Below are 17204 nucleotides of genomic sequence, written 5' to 3' on the forward strand. Positions count from 1 at the left end.
TTGTGCAACAGAACTTCCCTTTCCTCTTCTCCCCCACCCACGAAGCCCTCCCTGCACCCTCAAAATAGTCACAGATGGTTAAGGGACCCTCTGGATCAGAATTTGCAGACGAAGGGAAGTCCCTTGCACCATTGTAGCTTTACCTATGCTTATGTTCTTAGATATATAGTAAGTCACTGAGAGAGCTTTCTGTGTAAGTAATTAACAAGTTCAAATAAAATCATCATCTGATGAAGCAGAGTTTGGCCCATAAAGGCTTGTGCCAAAATTAGTTTGCCACTAAACTTGCTGCTATTGTTTGAGGTTAATGTGAAATCTCTTTTGCATTACAGTGGTACCTCGGGTTAAGAACTTAATTTGTTCTGGAGGTCTGTTCTTAACCTGAAACTGTTCCTAACCTGAAGCACCACTTTAGCTAATGGGGCCTCCCGCTGCTGCCGCGCCGCCAGAGCACGATTTCTGTTCTCATCCTGAAGCAAAGTTCTTAACCCGAGGTACTATTTCTGGGTTAGCGGAGTCTGTAACCTGAAGCGTCTGTAACCCGAGGTACCACTGTAGGTCTGATTCATACATCCAAGTTATAACTGATGTAGATAAAAATTAGCCTATGTGCTACCCAGAACTTGGTTAAGTCCACCCAACGTACTATGTATGTATATTAGAAGAATATCTGTCAAATACGAGATAGGGGCGCCAACATTTCCCTGCCTTTTGGCAGATTCGATACTCACAGGTAACATTGCTCAGGTAAATTTGCCCAGCACAGAGACCTTCCGTGTCCCCTGCAAATGTTGCTGTACACCTAAGTGTACATATCCCTCCACCAGCATGGGATGGTGGGAGTTGTAGTCCAGTGACATGTAGGGAGCCATGTGGTCCTCATCTCTGATATAGAGGCAGTGTTGGAAAACTTTCCCTGGTGAATATTAGTTTTGCATGCAGTTGTTAAAGGCTGTCTTTTCTGTGAACTGCTCTGAGACCTCCAGGTATAGGGCAGTATACTACTACTACTACTGCTGCTGCTGCTGCTGCTGCTGCTGCTGCTGCTGCTGCTACTACTGCTACTGCTACTAATAATAATAATAATGTAGCCTGCCAAGAAAGAAACTGTATACCTGAAGGAGTGTCTCCACCCACATTGTTCAGCTCGGACACTGAGATCCAGCGCCGAGGGCCTTCTGGCGGTTCCCTCATTGCAAGAAGCGAGGTTACAGGGAACCAGACAGAGGGCCTTCTCGGTAGTGGCGCCCGCCCTGTGGAACACCCTCCCTTCAGATGTGAAGAAAATAAGCAGCTATCCTATCTTTAAAAGACATCTGAAAGCAGCCCCGTTCAGGGAAGTTTTTAATATTTAATGCTGTGTTGTTTCTAACACTTGATTGGGAGCCGCCCAGAGTGGCTGGGGAAACTCAGCCAGATGAGCGGGGTATAAATAATAAATTATTATTATTATTATCATTATTAAACTGGTAGTCCTGTTCACTCAGCCCATACAAAGCACACAGTCACATAGACAAAACCCTGGTATGCCCACAACTCAATGCAAGGTATACTTTACTGAGAATGGAAACTTACTCAGTTCAGTGGAGTTTACTTCCAAACAAGATCAGATCAGATACTTTATTCGGCTATAAGCCCACAAGATAAAACCAATCAATAAATAAAATAGCATTTTACATTCTGAAATATCAACTAAAATATTTCAACGCATAATCTCCTTCACGTTACGTAACATCTCTAGATATACCATATTGTGGCCTTGAGTATAAGGATGGTGGATAAAGTTTACTAGATTTTTAATAGTCATGCAGCATTCCATGAAGTCTTTTGTATGAAAGAACTGAATTCAGGAATCTGGCAACCTGTAATGTTCTATAAGGGTCAATGTCCTGAAGTAGATAGGCAAGTTCCAAACAAGTGTGCACTGGATTGTTGCCTTAGTGACAGTGGGTGGAAATAAATAGTGAGGGAAACTCCATAAAATTTCTGTACCAAACTACTATTAGAGGAGCAGAATCAGGAATAAGCGGTAGCAACTTTACCAAAAATGCTAGATGCCTCCCAAGAACTGTCCTCTGCGGTTCCTGTTGTGCTTCTGATGCTTGCAGGAAGGAAAGGCCTGGTTATTGGACAGTGAATCCAGAGATCCCGGCTGTTAGCAATGAGCAGCAGCTGGAAAGTGGGGGCAAGAATGGTGGAAGAGTACCTAAAACGTTGTCTAGCTCATCATCTCCTGCCACTGAAAGCGCTAGCTCCTCAAAGTGGCCCAAACAAACGCTGTACATTTTAATGAAATGCCTTTAATCACGCTGAATATCTAGAGGTAGATCTCCCAGCAGTCATCAGAATACTGGCTGCAATTTGCTGTTCCCTTGGGTTGTCCCCCACCCGCACCTGTCAGGTTCAGTAATTGACTTTAATTAAAAACACAACAGTAGAATTAAACTGACCATGCAAGACTATGTATGGCAAGCGCAACTCATCCTAGGAAGGGAAATGCGTAACACGGGGCTGGACCACGAAGCTGCAAACATCACCCCTCCTCGTCTCTCCACTACACACAATGCTTAAAGATAATCAATAAGCTCCTCTGGAAGGTGAAAAGCAGGTCATCAATACAATCTATCCATTCAACTGCGCAGGCACACCCTCCATAGTCTCCGCCGCTAGGTAAATAAGTTATGGGACGTGGGTGGCGATGTGGGTTAAACCACAGAGCCTAGGACTTGCCAATCAGAAGGTCGGCGGTTCGAATCTCCTCCCATTGCTCGGTCCCTGCTCCTGCCAACCTAGCAGTTCGAAAGCATGTCAAAGTGCAAGTAGATAAATAGGTACCGCTCTGGCAGGAAGGTAAATGGCATTTCTGTGTGCTGCTCTGGTTCGCCAGAGGTGGCTTAGTCATGCTGGCCACATGACCTGGAAGCTGTACGCTGGCTCCCTCGGCCAATAAAGCCAGATGAGCGCTGCAACCCCAGAGTTGGCCACAACTGGACCTAATCGTCAGGGGTCCCTTTACCTTTAGACAAATAGTAAGTTGCAGAAGAAGGTAAGGTAAGGTTCCCCCCTCCTTCCCGTTTTGTGGGCTGAATAAGGGAGAAATCCTATACGGAGCTTCCACCTGGTTCAAGGCACCACGAGCCGCCCCTGGGGGAATATCTGCTCCCTTGACTCCAGGAGACATTTTTTTAGTTTCGAGGAGCGGCGGCCCTCCTTGCGCGCAAGCGCGCGCAGCCGGACTGCCAACCATACTACTTTCTCCGGCCCTAAAACTACGCAGTCGCGGGTCTTTCCGGCCCGCAAACAGCTCCCGGACGGCCTCCTGCCGTGGAGAACGCGGGGGAGGAGCGGGGCTGTTCACCAACCTTCCTCTGGAGCGAGCGAGCGAGCGAGCGGGTGGCGGAGAGGAGAGCTGGAGGCCGCGTCCCCTGCGCAGCAGCAGCAGCAGCGTTTGGCTGAATGAACCGGAGAGGCGCTTTTCTTCCTGCCTGAGCTGGCCGCCTGGCAGGAGCATTTGCCTCTCCAGCGGGTAGAGACGTCAGCCTCGTGCGCTGCTTGTGCGCTTTGAAGAGGCTCTTTGGTCACAGCCGGGCGAGGAGGACCAGGGAGCCCCTCGCCTCAGTGGGGTGTTGCCAGGAGAAAACAAACCAAGCTCTCTCTTTTTTCATGATCCCAGCACCAAAGGCATCAAGACCAGGCCTGTGCAGAGCTTGTGCGAAGCCCCGGGCGGGAGTCTTGGGAGAAGGAAGTTATAAACGAAAAAAAGGAGCTGGCAAGGTTACATAAGACGGCAAGGTAGCTCGGATAAAGCAGTTAATTGCAACGTCTCCCATGCAGCGTATTTTGCGAAGCTACTACAGTGGTACCTCAGGTTACAGATGCTTCAGGTTACAGACGCTTCAGGTTACAGACTCTGTTAACCCAGAAATATTACCTCGGGTTAAGAACTTTGCTTCAGGATGAGAACAGAAATCGTGCGGCGGCAGCAGGAGGCCCCATTAGCTAAAGTGGTACCTCAGGTTAAGAACAGTTTCAGGTTAAGAACGCACCAGTTCTTAATCCGAGGTACCACTGTAGCTTTGGTCACACCAGCCAACTAGTCATCCAAAGAAAAGGTTGAATTCCTTAGGACTAGAAATAGAAGCAGGTAAGGAACAATATGTGGGCTGATGTACATACATTGGGCATTCAGTGGCCATCTCCCGCTCATCCTTGCGCCAAGTCCTGCTGGTGCAACACTGGCACCAGACATGTGGCTCTGACAGACTTGCAGGCCATGAGATGCGCCACTGCGGTGTTTGCATGTAATCTGATCTGAAACTACATGCTAGGCATGGGGGGGGGGAGCTGCCTCCCTAAATCAAGTAAATCAATAAAAATACTTAACTGAGGTTCTGCCCCCCCTAAGAAGAAGATTCACCCACCCCGCCCCCCAGTATGAAGGCCTGCCCTCCCAACATCATTTCTGGCTATGCACATCAAGGCAGCTGAGTGCTCTTGGGCTTTGGGGCTTCCCCATGGCATCTGGCCACTATGGGAACAGGGTGCAAGACTACAGTAGATGGGACATTGGCAGGATCCTCTTATGTTCAAGCCTGAGTTCCTATTACTCGCAGTTTATAAAGATGTCACAGAACATCTATCCGTAAGGCGATAAAGTACAGAGATGATTGAATGACTCACTGTCACTCACAAAACACATTCTCAGTTCTTAGTGACTGTAATATGTTCACATCTATTCGCTTCTGTTTCTTTCCCTTTGGGTCTGGTGACAGAGGTTTCATTTGCAGTAATAATAGAAAAAACTGCCCTTGTGTTGGGCTCATTGAGGGGCCCTAGAAAACATATCTGTCAACTCTTTCCTCCACCTCACACTTTTTCCTTGCATTCTCCTTTGGTACCTTTGATTTTACTTCCCTGTCTCATTAAGAGGAGAGTCATAATCTGGCCATCTGCCATTTTTGTTGTTGTATTTCTTTTTGTTTACAAACTTCTCTCTTTTCTTTTGAATGGTGGAAAACATAACTAAATTTGATGGTCGCAGAGACAGTGTTACATTCAGCTCTTTAAAACAATCTAGCTCACTGATGATCATTTTTGTTTTTTGTTTTCAAAGCATCACACAAAAGGTTTGTTTTAGTGAACCTCACCTCTCTTTCCCTAATCAACTGCCAGGCAGAGACTCCTTGTGTGGCTTTGCCAAATAATATATGCTACAAACCTACAAGCTTTCAGACGTAGGTATGTTGATATTGGGCAAGCTTAAAACTAAAAAAGAATTATGTGCACACAAATAAAGTCACAAAGGAGGTTAGGATTTTGCTTTCCTGTAGCATCTGCTTATCTGTGAAAAGGGGACATTGCAAATGCTTTCCCTAGATTTCTTCCCCACCCCCCCTAGATTTCTTCCAGTAAAGTCATCAAAGAATGTAGTTATACCTGTCTTGGAATACAAACTTGCCCTATTTGTAATACTCAGCAGCCTCACCAACTGAGGAGCATTTCCTACAAAGAAGTTATTCATCTTAGATCGTATGCCTCCCCCTTCCCTAGTCCATTAAATGCCGGGTCACCTGGGAAAGCAAATTTTCTAGGACACCTTTGTCCTTAGTATGGATGCCAGGTACCCTGGGAAATGATGTTTCCCAGAATCCTTGGCATATGAGACAGAGCATTCAAAGCACTAGGAAGGGGAGTTTAGGCCTCCATTGAGACTTCTCAGTTGCTGCTGCTATCACAAAGTGCAGAAGGCCAGAGGAAAAACGGCTCACAGCAGAGCTGAGGGTAGCAATTGTACCCCATTAAGCATTGGGAAAGTCAGCAATATTCGAATTTGGGGATTAGTTTCAGGGGTGGCCGTTTTGTCATCTTTAAAGAAAACCTCTCAATTTGCTGGTCCCAATTCCAAATCAAGCTGATGGATTTGCTTCTGTACTTAACAATAGGCAGAAAGACTGGATTCAGCTTATAATGGCTTTTGTAACAGTGTATTTCCCCTCCACATTTCACCCTTGAGGGGGAGGTGAATGGGAATTTCCTTCCCTTAATGTATCGGACAGTTCAGAAGCAATAAAGTTCTGGGCACCTCATGATGTCCACTTTTGTTATTTGTTTATTTAGCTGGCGGTACTCCAGACAGCTGAGTCCCTTCCCAAGACACCTGGATTCTGGAAATGGTATCATATACCGGTACATGTTTTGTAGTGTTTAACTCGTTAGGCTTGAGGCCTCCTGGCACTCAAAATAGAAATAATTAACTTAAAATACTAAATCTCTGGCATAATAATATGCTAGTAAATCATTTACTACTTGGGGGATTAGAACATGGAGCAGAGAAAAGAAAAAGGAACCAAAAAGGATGTTGGAATATACACAAAGCTGCCAGGTTCAATATCTGCAGATAAGCTTAAAAAATACAATACCCAAATCTGACCCCCTTCAGAAATTTTGGACTCCCATCAGCACCACTGCTGTAGTCCCAAACATCTGGAGGGCAACAAGTTGGGGGTCACTTGAATTAATGTAGGACTGGAAGGTTCACATAGCACCATTTTGAACTTGTTTTGGGTTGCTTTTTATGCAGGCAAATTTTCCTACTCTGCCACCACCATTCCTTTGAATTTCTGTGTCATTTCTTTTGGAGCGCCACATTTTTCCAAAAGTGAAAGAAAAGAAAGCTTCTGCTTAGGAAATGCTCCTAAAACTCAGGCCTCATGAACTGCTCCACCCAGATTTAGACTTTAACTGATATGTATTTATCCTGAAAAACTTAATGAAATTACCAGAAGACTTCCTTGGTATGTCTGTCAGTGACATTAAGATGCACTCACCCGTTTTCCTCCCCAGATGTTGGTCTCTTGTGTGTTTTTCATACACCAGCAGGTGTATTGCGATACAGTCAGCACCATAATAAATTCAGTGAACCATTCAGATTAAGGTTCCCTCTGATTCAGTGACTCAACCATTGCAGTTTCAGTGTAGGAAAATGGGAAGTATTCAGAAAATGTGCTGACATTGCACTTCAGTTTCTGAAAAGTGGTGCAGTTCCTAGTCACTAAAGCAGGTGTAAGCACTCTTACACCACTTTAGCAGCCATGGCTTCCCATGGAAACTGTAGTCACCAGGATTCTTTTAAGGGGAATGGCAGTTGATAAAGTAGTATAAGTGTCACCTAGAAGTTGCTGGACTACAACTCTAATCACCCCTGATCTTTGGCCATGTTGGCTGGGGCTGATGGGAATTGGAGTTCAACCACACCCAGAAGAGCCATAGGCCATAACAGGATGCCAGAGAAGAGCAGCTTTGGTGATTCACATTTCTTAGAGTACAATTTTCCTGAACCCCTGGCCTACCTGGCAGCAAGTCAGGATGCCAAGTCCAAAATTTGAGGTCAGTCCACACAAGTGAAGTCCAAAGATTCAGGGTAAATTCAAGTCCGAAGTCCAGCAGTCAGGATACAGTCCAGAATCAAACCCAAAGTACAGTCCTGTGGAAGTCCAGGAGCATCCAACTCATGGTCCACCAACATGGGCAGTTGAGCAGACACAGCACCTCAGCTCTGCTTCCCTTTTGCATGCTGATTGCAGCACCTGGGCTTGATGAGGCATGTGGCCCTCACCTGTTCTGAGCCTACTCCAGCTGAGTAATCACACACCTCCTTCCAGAGCTAGTGAGCCCCCACCTGGCCAGCTAGAGAGCTGGGCTTTGGGCCCTAGCCTGCCTCATCTTCCTGGAGCATCCCACCTGCTGCTCCCTAGGTCTCAGAACCCGCCTTGTGGGCCCCTATGGCTCTGGTGATGGTTCTTGATGCTCTGGTTTCTGTGTGCTGACCCCCATCATCCTCCATCACCCTGTGAGTACTTCATATACCAACCTCTCCTTCCCCATCCCTTGCTTGCTCCAGTGGGTCCCAGTCCTGGCTACACCCCTCGCTGGGATCCTCTGCCTCCTCCCTGTTGTCCTACCAGTTCATGACAGCAATTGTATTTCAATGTCTGTTGTTTGCATTTAGGACATCATAATCTTCCTTTGTCATCATAATTCTCCTTTGTCCTGTCAGTGCATCTGTGAAGTAGGTTAATATTATTCCTGCTTTACAAACTGGAAACAGAGACCCTGTTAAGCTAGTAACGGTTTTTCTATGAGTTCTGAACTAAGTGGCTATTTTTATTTTTTAAATTATTTTTATCTAGCTTTATCTAGCTTTCCAGTTGAGCTGCCCATTGCTTCATGTTCAAGTGGAAGGTGCAACAAATCTTCCATTAAGGAAACTCACGCCATTCCTTTGTGCAAGCTCTTAATTTCACAGGTTTGTTCCTGTGTACAAAATTACCTGCGCTGGAAAGAATAAAAGGGAGTTTGAATGTTTCAAGTCACTGGAAGTCCAGATAAAACAGGGATTCATCTCAGTGTCTCTGGTGAGCTTGGATAGCAGATGAGATCGTTCATCTCTCCATGCAATGACTCTTCTGCCTACCGTATCAGCAATTTTTAAAAAATGCAACAACAAGGTAGGGCTTTATGTTGCATCAGTGAAATCCTGTTGTCTTGGGTGCTGTTATTCGGAGGCAGGAGTTGCTGCTTTTCCTCCAAATTCTTTGCATTGTTCATTTCACTTTCCATCAATTAAATATGAAAACCTCCACAGAGGCAGGAAGGAAGAGGAACTTAAGACATATGAGATAGCTTAAGCGATGTGATGTGTGCTGGGTTTTAGGGGCAAGGGAGCGATGAGAGAGAATCACCAGATGTTCAGATATCACAGTGATAGGTTTCAGGAATAAATTCTACAGCTGCAGACCAGCTGCCAAGAACAATCTATGCCACACAGTTGTGCTATTCTCTCTTGTACTTGACAGTTCCATGGTTCTTTAGAGCATTGAAGCTGTAGCATGCTATGAACATTTGAGAAGGCATTTGTGTCAGGAAAGCCCAAGCCACCGTTCAGAATTCCAGTTGGGAACTCGCCCGTGCTGCAAGCAGTGTGCAGTCAACAGCCTCAACTAATGAGTTCTTTGGCCGGTGATGTTTCTCCAAGAAAAAGGTGATAGAACCATTTTGTTGAAAATGCAGAAGATAAACGCATTCAGCGCTGGACATTCTTTTAGACAATGCAGTTGGACCAGTGTTAGAGTGGTAAATTTTGAAGTGCATCTTGACAGCCCAATAGCCACAACTCCCAAGGAGAGTGCAAAAATACAAAGAGCCCTGTGGATCCATTTTGTGTAAGGGTCAAATGACAGCCATGGATTAGTCAACTACTCTTTCTCTATGCTCATGAGAATGTTAGAAGAGCCAGGTGGATCAGTCCAATGACCCATTTAGTCCAGCATCCTGTTCTCACAGGGGCAAATCAGATGCCTATGGGAAGTCCACAAGCAGGACATGAGCCCAACAGCGCTCTTCCCCCCTGTGATTCACTGTAAGTGATATTCAGAGGCATACAGTCTCTTGGAGGCGCAGGTTCTGTGTCCAGGACGGCCGTCTACCAGCTCCATCTGGTACGCAGGCTAAGACGCTACCTGCCCACGGACTGTCTCGCCAGAGTGGTGCATGCTTTGGTTATCTCCCGCTTGGACTACTGCAATGCGCTCTATGTGGGCTACCTTTGAAGGTGACCCGGAAACTGCAATTAATCCAGAATGCGGCACCTAGACTGGTGACTGGGACTGACCACCAGGACCACATAACACCAGTCCTGAGAGATCTGCATTGGCTCCCAGTACGTTTCCCAGCACAATTCAAAGTGTTGGTGCTGACCTTTAAAGCCCTGAACGGCCTCGGTCCTGTATACCTGAAGGAGTGTCTCCACCCCCATCGTTCAGCCCGGACACTAAGATCCAGCGCCGAGGGCCTTCTGGCAGTTCCCTCATTGCAAGAAGTGAGGTTACAGGGAACCAGACAGAGGGTCTTCTCGATAGTGGCGCCCTCCCTGTGGAACGCCCTCCCTTCAGTTGTGAAGGAAATAAGCAGCTATCCTATCTTTAAAAGACATCTGAAAGCAGCCCCGTTCAGGGAAGTTTTTAATATTTAATGCTGTACTGTTTTTAACATTTGATTGGGAGCCACCCAGAGTGGCTGGGGAAACTCAGCCAGATGGGCGGGGTATAAATAATAAATTATTATTATTATTATTATTATTATTATTATTACTATTACTATTACTATTGATGCTGGGATCAAAACATTGCCATTGTAACTAGCAGACACTGATGGTTTTATCTGCCTTAGATTTGTCTAATCCTCTTTTGAAACCGTCCAGGTTGGTGGCCAAGTCGATGTCCCAAATATTTTGAGAGAAGGAGAAGAACTTTTCTCTTTTCTCTACACCATGTATAGCTTTAGACACCTTTGTCATGTCTCCCATTACTTGCCTTGTTTCCTAACCAAGAGGTCCCAAATGTTGTAACCTTTCCTAATTTCTCCATCCCCTGGATCGTTTTGTTTTCAAAACAACAGTAAAACTGGAAAGCCTCGTCCTCTCAGTCACTTGCTGGAGCAAGGAGAGTCCATAACCTATCCTCTGCTTCCATCCTCTGCATCCACCATCTGGGGGACCAAACCAGGGCCGGACCAAAATACTTTGGCATCTGAGGCAAACCACAGCAAAGTTGTCCCCTCCCTGCCAAGAAGGGGAAGTAAAGATCTACATCAGGAACCAGGCAGGGATGAAGATTCATTGGAGGTTTTTGAGCAGAGGTTGAGTGGGCATCTGTCAAAAATACTTCAGCCATGGATACTACATGTGCAGGGAGAGAACTACCTTGCAAAATTAAGAGAAGTGTGAATTTCTAGGGTGTTCCATTTTGCATATTGAATTGGGCAGGCTTGCTGTCAAACGCAAACAGAATCCAAACTTAGGTTTTGTGCACCACCTCCTACTCGTGTTACCTCTGAACTCTCCTGCGGCAATAAATCTGCTAAATTCTGACGTGCAGCATCACTTTATGCATTTTTGCAGCTCACAAGGCTACTCTTCAGGAATCTGATGTCATGGGAATCCTGTCACAGGATTCATTGTGGGAACAAGTCTCTCATGAAGAGAAGATGTGTTGTGCAATGGCTTTACTCAGTAAAGGAAATCCAGGAAAGGATTTCCAGATTTTCTTCCTGGCAGCAGCAAATATCACAACTGCACAACTGGGACAAGAAAGCTACAACTAACCAATTTCCCAATAAACTGGGATGACCTTTTATAGCGGATAAACCAAATTGCCTCTTCTGAACTGAATCTATCCTGTATCTGTTCTAACGCACTGTTTTTTGCCCATGAATCCAGGGACCATATTACACACACAAAATGATTTTTAATGATTTTATCTGGCCAAACTTCACTCCAGATTTTCGCATTCCGAATGTTAAGATAACAACGAAATATTGTTATTAGTCAGTCTACAGAGATGGTGTTGGGACTTCGTTCATTGTATTGTTTTAAAACCTGAAGGCTGTGTGGGATTCTGTTATTGAAAATGCATCATATTAAAGTGACGGTTGAAAGTAGGCAGATATAAAGAGTGTGCTGTTGATTTTTTAAATTAAGATATTTAATGTCAGGCTACACTATAAAGTTACCTGACCTAGTACTCCAGTACCTTGTGAATTACCGTTCTAGAGAAGTTTGCCCAATTCAACCTAGATTCCCTGGATTTTATTCCCTTTAGGAACAAAATAGCATTAGATCAAGCTACATGCAATCTCCCTAAAACACAGTATAAGGCTGAATCACTCTTGTCTCCAGAAAAGAAAGAACCGAAGGAAAGGTTATGGAAACTCTAGGACATGCACAGTTAGGGCATGGATGATGCTAAACACATGCCCAGTACCAGTAAGTAAATAGTTCCTGAAGGGAATAGTTTAACAAGTTACTGTCCTTCTTTCACCATCCAGATGTCCTTAGTTTCCATCTGGATTGAGAGATATGGTCTGCCAAGAGAAGAGAGGCATTTGTTAATCACTAGACTTTTATATAAATATATAATTTGCACCGTATGTTTTTCACAACAGGCAGGGTTTGGACAACATCGCAAGCTGTGGTTCCTCGAAAAATGGAAGTGACAATTTCCAGAGTCACAGTTATAAGCTGAAGGAAGCTTGTGGAAAAGCTCGGCCTGTTCTTTTTAATGCTAATGGCAGTTATATGGTAACTTTGATTCCTTAAACTGTGACCAAATGTATGTGGTGTTTTGCTGTTCAGCGTTGCCGATTTCTCACATCAGATCCAGGAGATCTCCCATGAAAAATAGTTTCCAACTTGAGTCATTAAAAAGTCTAGATAATGATTGCTCTTCTCACTCCTACTCACTTGCACACAACAGAATGGATAACGTCTTCTTGGGCTGGTTACTTTGATTTGACAGGAGTATTTTTCTAACCCTATCCCTATGGTCTTAATAACTCATGCATAAATAGATACTTAAAAAAAAAGTCTGTTTATACTGAAAAGTAAGTTTCTGTAAGAAAGATACTGACATTTTCAATGGAAAGTGTTTTGCTAAGAATTTATGGCAAGATCATGGTCCAAATTAACAAGTATGTAGTTTCAAAAGGGGAAATGGCTACCAACTCCTAAGAAGCTATAGTAAAAAGTAAAGGGACCCTTGACCATTAGGTCCAGTCGTGACTGACTCTGGGGTTGCGGCGCTCATCTCGCTTTATTGGCCAAGGGAGCCGGCGTACAGCTTCCGGGTCATGTGGCCAGCATAACTAAGACACTTCTGGTGAACCAGAGCAGCGCATGGAAACACCGTTTACCTTCCCGCCGGAGCAGTACCTATTTATCTACTTGCACTTTGACGTGCTTTTGAACTGCTAGGTTGGCAGGAGCAGGGACCGAGCAACAGAAGCTCATCCCGTCACGGGGATTCGAACTGCCGACCTTCTGATCGGCAAGTCCTAGGCCCTGGGGTTTAACCCATAGTGCCACCCGCTATAGTACAGGTAGGTATATTGAAGTTTATCTAGTTTATCTTGCTAAGTTGCTTTGAGAGCTTTCTGCATAAAGCAACTAACAAATGCCAGAGCTGCCACCTCCTCCTAGCGAATAGGAGGTGCTGCTGGTCTCTTCCCACCTGTGTTCCTGAGGTAGATCTTCACTCCCCACGCCATTTTGTGGTTCGCCTCAGCTGCCAAAATGTTTTGGGCCAACCCTGTCCATAGCTTGGTTGTTTGGTGAAGAATTACAGTTGTACCTTGGGTTAAGAACTTAATTCATTCTGGAGGTCCGTTCTTAACCTGAAACTGTTCTTAACCTGAGGCACCACTTTAGCTAATGGGGCCTCCCGCTGCCACCGCGCAATTTCTGTTCTCATCCTGAATCAAAGTTCTTAACCCGAGGTACTAGTTCTGGGTTACCAGAGTCTGTAACCTGAAGCGTCTGTAACCCGAGGTACCACTGTATTTTCTTTTGTCTGAAGAAAGTGTATCTGAAGAAAAGGTATCTGAAGAAGTGTGCATGCACACGAAAGCTTATACCCAGAACAAACTTAGTTGGTCTATAAAGTGCTACTGGACATTTTTTTAAAATTTTATTTATTTATTTATTTTGTCTGTCCTGAATTGGTTTGCAATCTGTTTGATTGGATGACCTGAGATCTGGTATTGTGACTGACAAGAAAGAAAAAAAATCCTCACAACATGCATAATAGTATAACCTATTATAACCCCCTGCTTTAGTCATCTTTTCAGCTAAAATAAAAACCTTCAAAGGTTTTATTTATAGCTTTTCCCCACAGAGGAATTGTTCCAGCCCCCTGATCATTTTGTTTCCCCTTTTCCTGCAACTTTCCCCAGCTTTACAATATCCTTTTTGAGAATGAACAATCAGAACTGTCCACATTATTCAAAAAGTGAGTACGCCATTGATTTGGAAGCATATGCGTAAGAAAATATAGAGTCTACCACAGAAAGTAATAAGAACCCTTTTGTAAAAATACAATGTAAAAATGACCAAGCAGTCCACTGAAGGGCGTGTTCAATATGTGTTACTATCTAAAAACCATCCAACAATATGTTTTTCTGCATCGCAGGAAACTGCCTCAATTTAACTGTACTTTGTTCTTTTATTGTATCGCCCACCCACTTTCTATTAAATTACGTAGCTCTGCAACGAATTTGAGAGTAATAAGCAACAGGAGCAGAATGGTTAAATATTAATTTAAGCCTACCAAGAATTATACTTGGAAAGTTAAGTTGTTGTCATTTTGGCAAGAACAATAATTAATCCATGCTCCCTGAAAGATTCAGCGGGTTCATCATCATTTTAATTGTCTCTTGATTCAGCTTCAGTCAGCTTACTTGGAACTAGTACAAAACAATGACTACACTGCAAGATGGGTGGGAAGAACAGAAGGCAACCATGTTTTGTCCTTTCTTCTGATTCACAGCTTGGCCCAAGATCCAAGAGAATCTCCTGAAACTGAATCCAGACAAGACTATTGTATCGCTCGGTACAGTGGAGACCCCACACTCTGTGTTTCTTTACCATCCTGCTGTCTTCACTGGGACAAGAAAGTGTGACGCGGTGCTGATGGCTTTCACTGTTTTTATTGATGAGCTTTTATCTTAATATTCTTTCTTTTCATCCTGTTTGCTGCCTTGGGCATGTGAAAAGAGAACGAGGTGGGTCTAAATTTAATAGACAAGAGTCCTCATCCAGGCACACTATTGCCATTTAAATTTATTTATTGAGTTAATCTATACAATAAGGGACGCGGGTGGCGCTGTGGGTTAAACCACAGAGCCTAGGACTTCCCAATCAGAAGATCGGCAGTTCAAATCCCCACGACGGGGTGAGCTCCCATTGCTCGGTCCCTGCTCCTGCCAACCTAGCAGTTCGAAAGCACCTCAAAGTGCAAGTAGATAAATAGGTACCGCTCCAGCAGGAAGGTAAACGGTGTTTCTGTGCGCTGCTCTGGTTCGTCAAAAGCGGCGTAGTCATGCTGGCCCCATGACCCAGAAACTGTATGCCGGCTCCCTCAGCCAATAAAGCGAGATGAGCGCCGCAACCCCAGAGTCGGCCACGACTGGACCTAATGGTCAGGGGTCCCTTTACCTTTACCTAATCTATACAATGGCTTGAGTCACTTAACAAAGTCACTCCCACTTACAAAGAATCACAGGGCACACAAAGGAGTATTTTCCCTCATGCAGCGTTTTAGATATAGTATTGAACAGAAATGACAGAGTTCTCGGATCCGGAATTATATGTATTTTAGCAGCAGAGTTGTGAAGCGTCTGCTAGTAAACAGACGGAAGATCAAGAGTATAAAATTCTTCACCATGACAACAAAACCTGGCCTGTAGGAAACATGTGGGGTTGGCTTTAGAGAAGCACTGCATGCCTTCCTCTGACCCTGAAAATCTGCTGATGGGTCAGTGGAACTCCTGGAATGGTATGGAATGGGGCCCAAAGGAATCACCCCTCTGCTTGCACAAGGCACTTTTGGATCCAACCCACAGGGAAGATTCATTCCAGTAAAATTGCCTTTAGAAGCATAGTCCATACTGGGAAAAGATATCTTTTGCATTATTTGAAGTATTAAGAAGTTGAAAATTCAAAACAGGAGGTTGAATATTTAGGACGGAACCCTTATCCTTGCACCCCAGCCACTTTCTGTTGGGGCCGCTTCTGCACCCACAGTTCTGCTCCACATGCCAGTCAGAGGGGCAGCAGATCCCAGATTGGTTTAGCTCTTCCCCACCCACACCCCCAATGCCTCATTTTGGGGGTTTCCATTGGCTATTCTGCACACCTATTCAGCAGGTGGAGGAGGGAATTCCGCACAGGAAGAGTGATGCTGTCCCTTCATCCAATCCACCCGTCTCCCATTGCAAATGTGGTGGGGGTAGATTGCATAACTAGATGTTTTAGTTCTGACTGTGCAATATTCCCCATTTAATATTTGGCCTACTCAACCTGTAAACAACCTGGAAGACTTTACATCAGACCATGCAAATGAAATAACTATGTTTGGGTATAGTAGACTTTATGTTGGCATTTGGGTAGCAGCAAAGGCTTTTTGCCAAAATTTCATCTTGGTGCCGTTATTTCCAGCAGCTGTTATTTCGTGAGCTTCGCTTCACTACATTTTGTGCAATTAATGAGCACTTGCTGAACACCATTTTCAAGCGGCTCAGCTTGTGGCAAATCAAAAGAAGCGTGCGAAGTATTTCAGTTAGCTTTCAAGTAACTTATTAAATAATTTTCTATAGCAGGAAAGCTGCCACTCAGTCTCTTGCAAACAACCAAGCGCAGTGTTATTTGCTAGGCCAAATGGTGAGGTTTTATTGGACTAGCTACTCCATTATGCAAAGTAAAATGAAGTTTAATCTCCTGCCACACGAGTTTCTAATATCACACCCTTCCAAGGGACATCATGCCCCTCCATGCACCCTTTATGTTGTGCATCCATTGTAATTTGCGCTTGCGGCAGTATCCAGATGATTATACACAATCACGCTTCCAATACTGCTTGGGACTGCAGAAAGTTGAGATTGTACATACCACTTCATTTCCAACCAGGGAATGTTCCTTGGCTTGCTGCCAAAACCTTGCAACTTTTCAGACCACCCATGTCCTGGGGTTGTTTTTCCCTACCCTGCTTTTGTTGTGCTATAGAGCAAGAATTCCACTCCAGATGCAAAAGACAACATGTTAATAACAGGAAAGCATTGCAGAGCAACTAATAAAGCAGAACAATGTGTGGATGGTCCTACATAAATCCAACACTTTTTCTCTTTTATTCCATCAATGACATGTTACACACTGTACCAGCAAAAGAAGCCAATCCAGAGACTCAAAGCCCTACGTTGATTGTACAAGTTATAAAGATATAGGGGGATTTTGTGTGTGTGTGGTACTTTGGTTTTTTCACTTGCCCAGATTACTGCACTCTTCTCTTCACTGGACTTCCTTATTCAGGTTACATCCTCCCCTCTTCTGTCAGATCTTTGCGTCTCATGAAACCCCCTGGCCTCTTTGACATACCCTCTTCTCTTTATCTTCTCCTAGTCTATAAGTTGGCTTCGTCACCCACCTTCCACATGAACCTCAAAGTGCTTGGCTTTCAGGGCTGCAGTGGTCCACTTCCTTATTAAATCTGTTTTTGAAGCTCCTCCTTGCTACTGCGGCATCCAGTCTCTCTGCTATAGGATGCAAAGCATAATTTTTGCACCTTAAATAGAACAAACGCCATTCCAGCTTTTCATAC

The 17204-nt window shown here is 44.5% G+C and overlaps 1 protein-coding gene and 1 long non-coding RNA gene across 2 annotated transcripts in view; one reads left to right on the plus strand and one right to left on the minus strand.

Moving 5' to 3' along the window:
* The window catches only part of CPQ (carboxypeptidase Q), a 155603-nt gene extending 152111 nt beyond the window's left edge, over nt 1-3492 (minus strand). The window contains exon 1 of the mRNA XM_083451244.1: nt 3363-3492. The gene's annotated coding sequence lies outside the window, so the exon portion shown is untranslated. The remainder of the gene's footprint in view (nt 1-3362) is intronic.
* A 1467-nt stretch (nt 3493-4959) lies between these two features.
* Nucleotides 4960-12000, plus strand: LOC310682577. Its single transcript, XR_014514015.1, has 3 exons — nt 4960-5234; nt 6118-6173; nt 11658-12000. It is a non-coding gene; the product is annotated as an uncharacterized lncRNA (long non-coding RNA).
* Nucleotides 12001-17204: the final 5204 nt, after the last annotated feature.

Source organism: Podarcis tiliguerta, assembly GCF_965153285.1.
Source record: "Podarcis tiliguerta genome assembly, chromosome: 7".
NCBI lineage: Eukaryota > Metazoa > Chordata > Lepidosauria > Squamata > Lacertidae > Podarcis > Podarcis tiliguerta.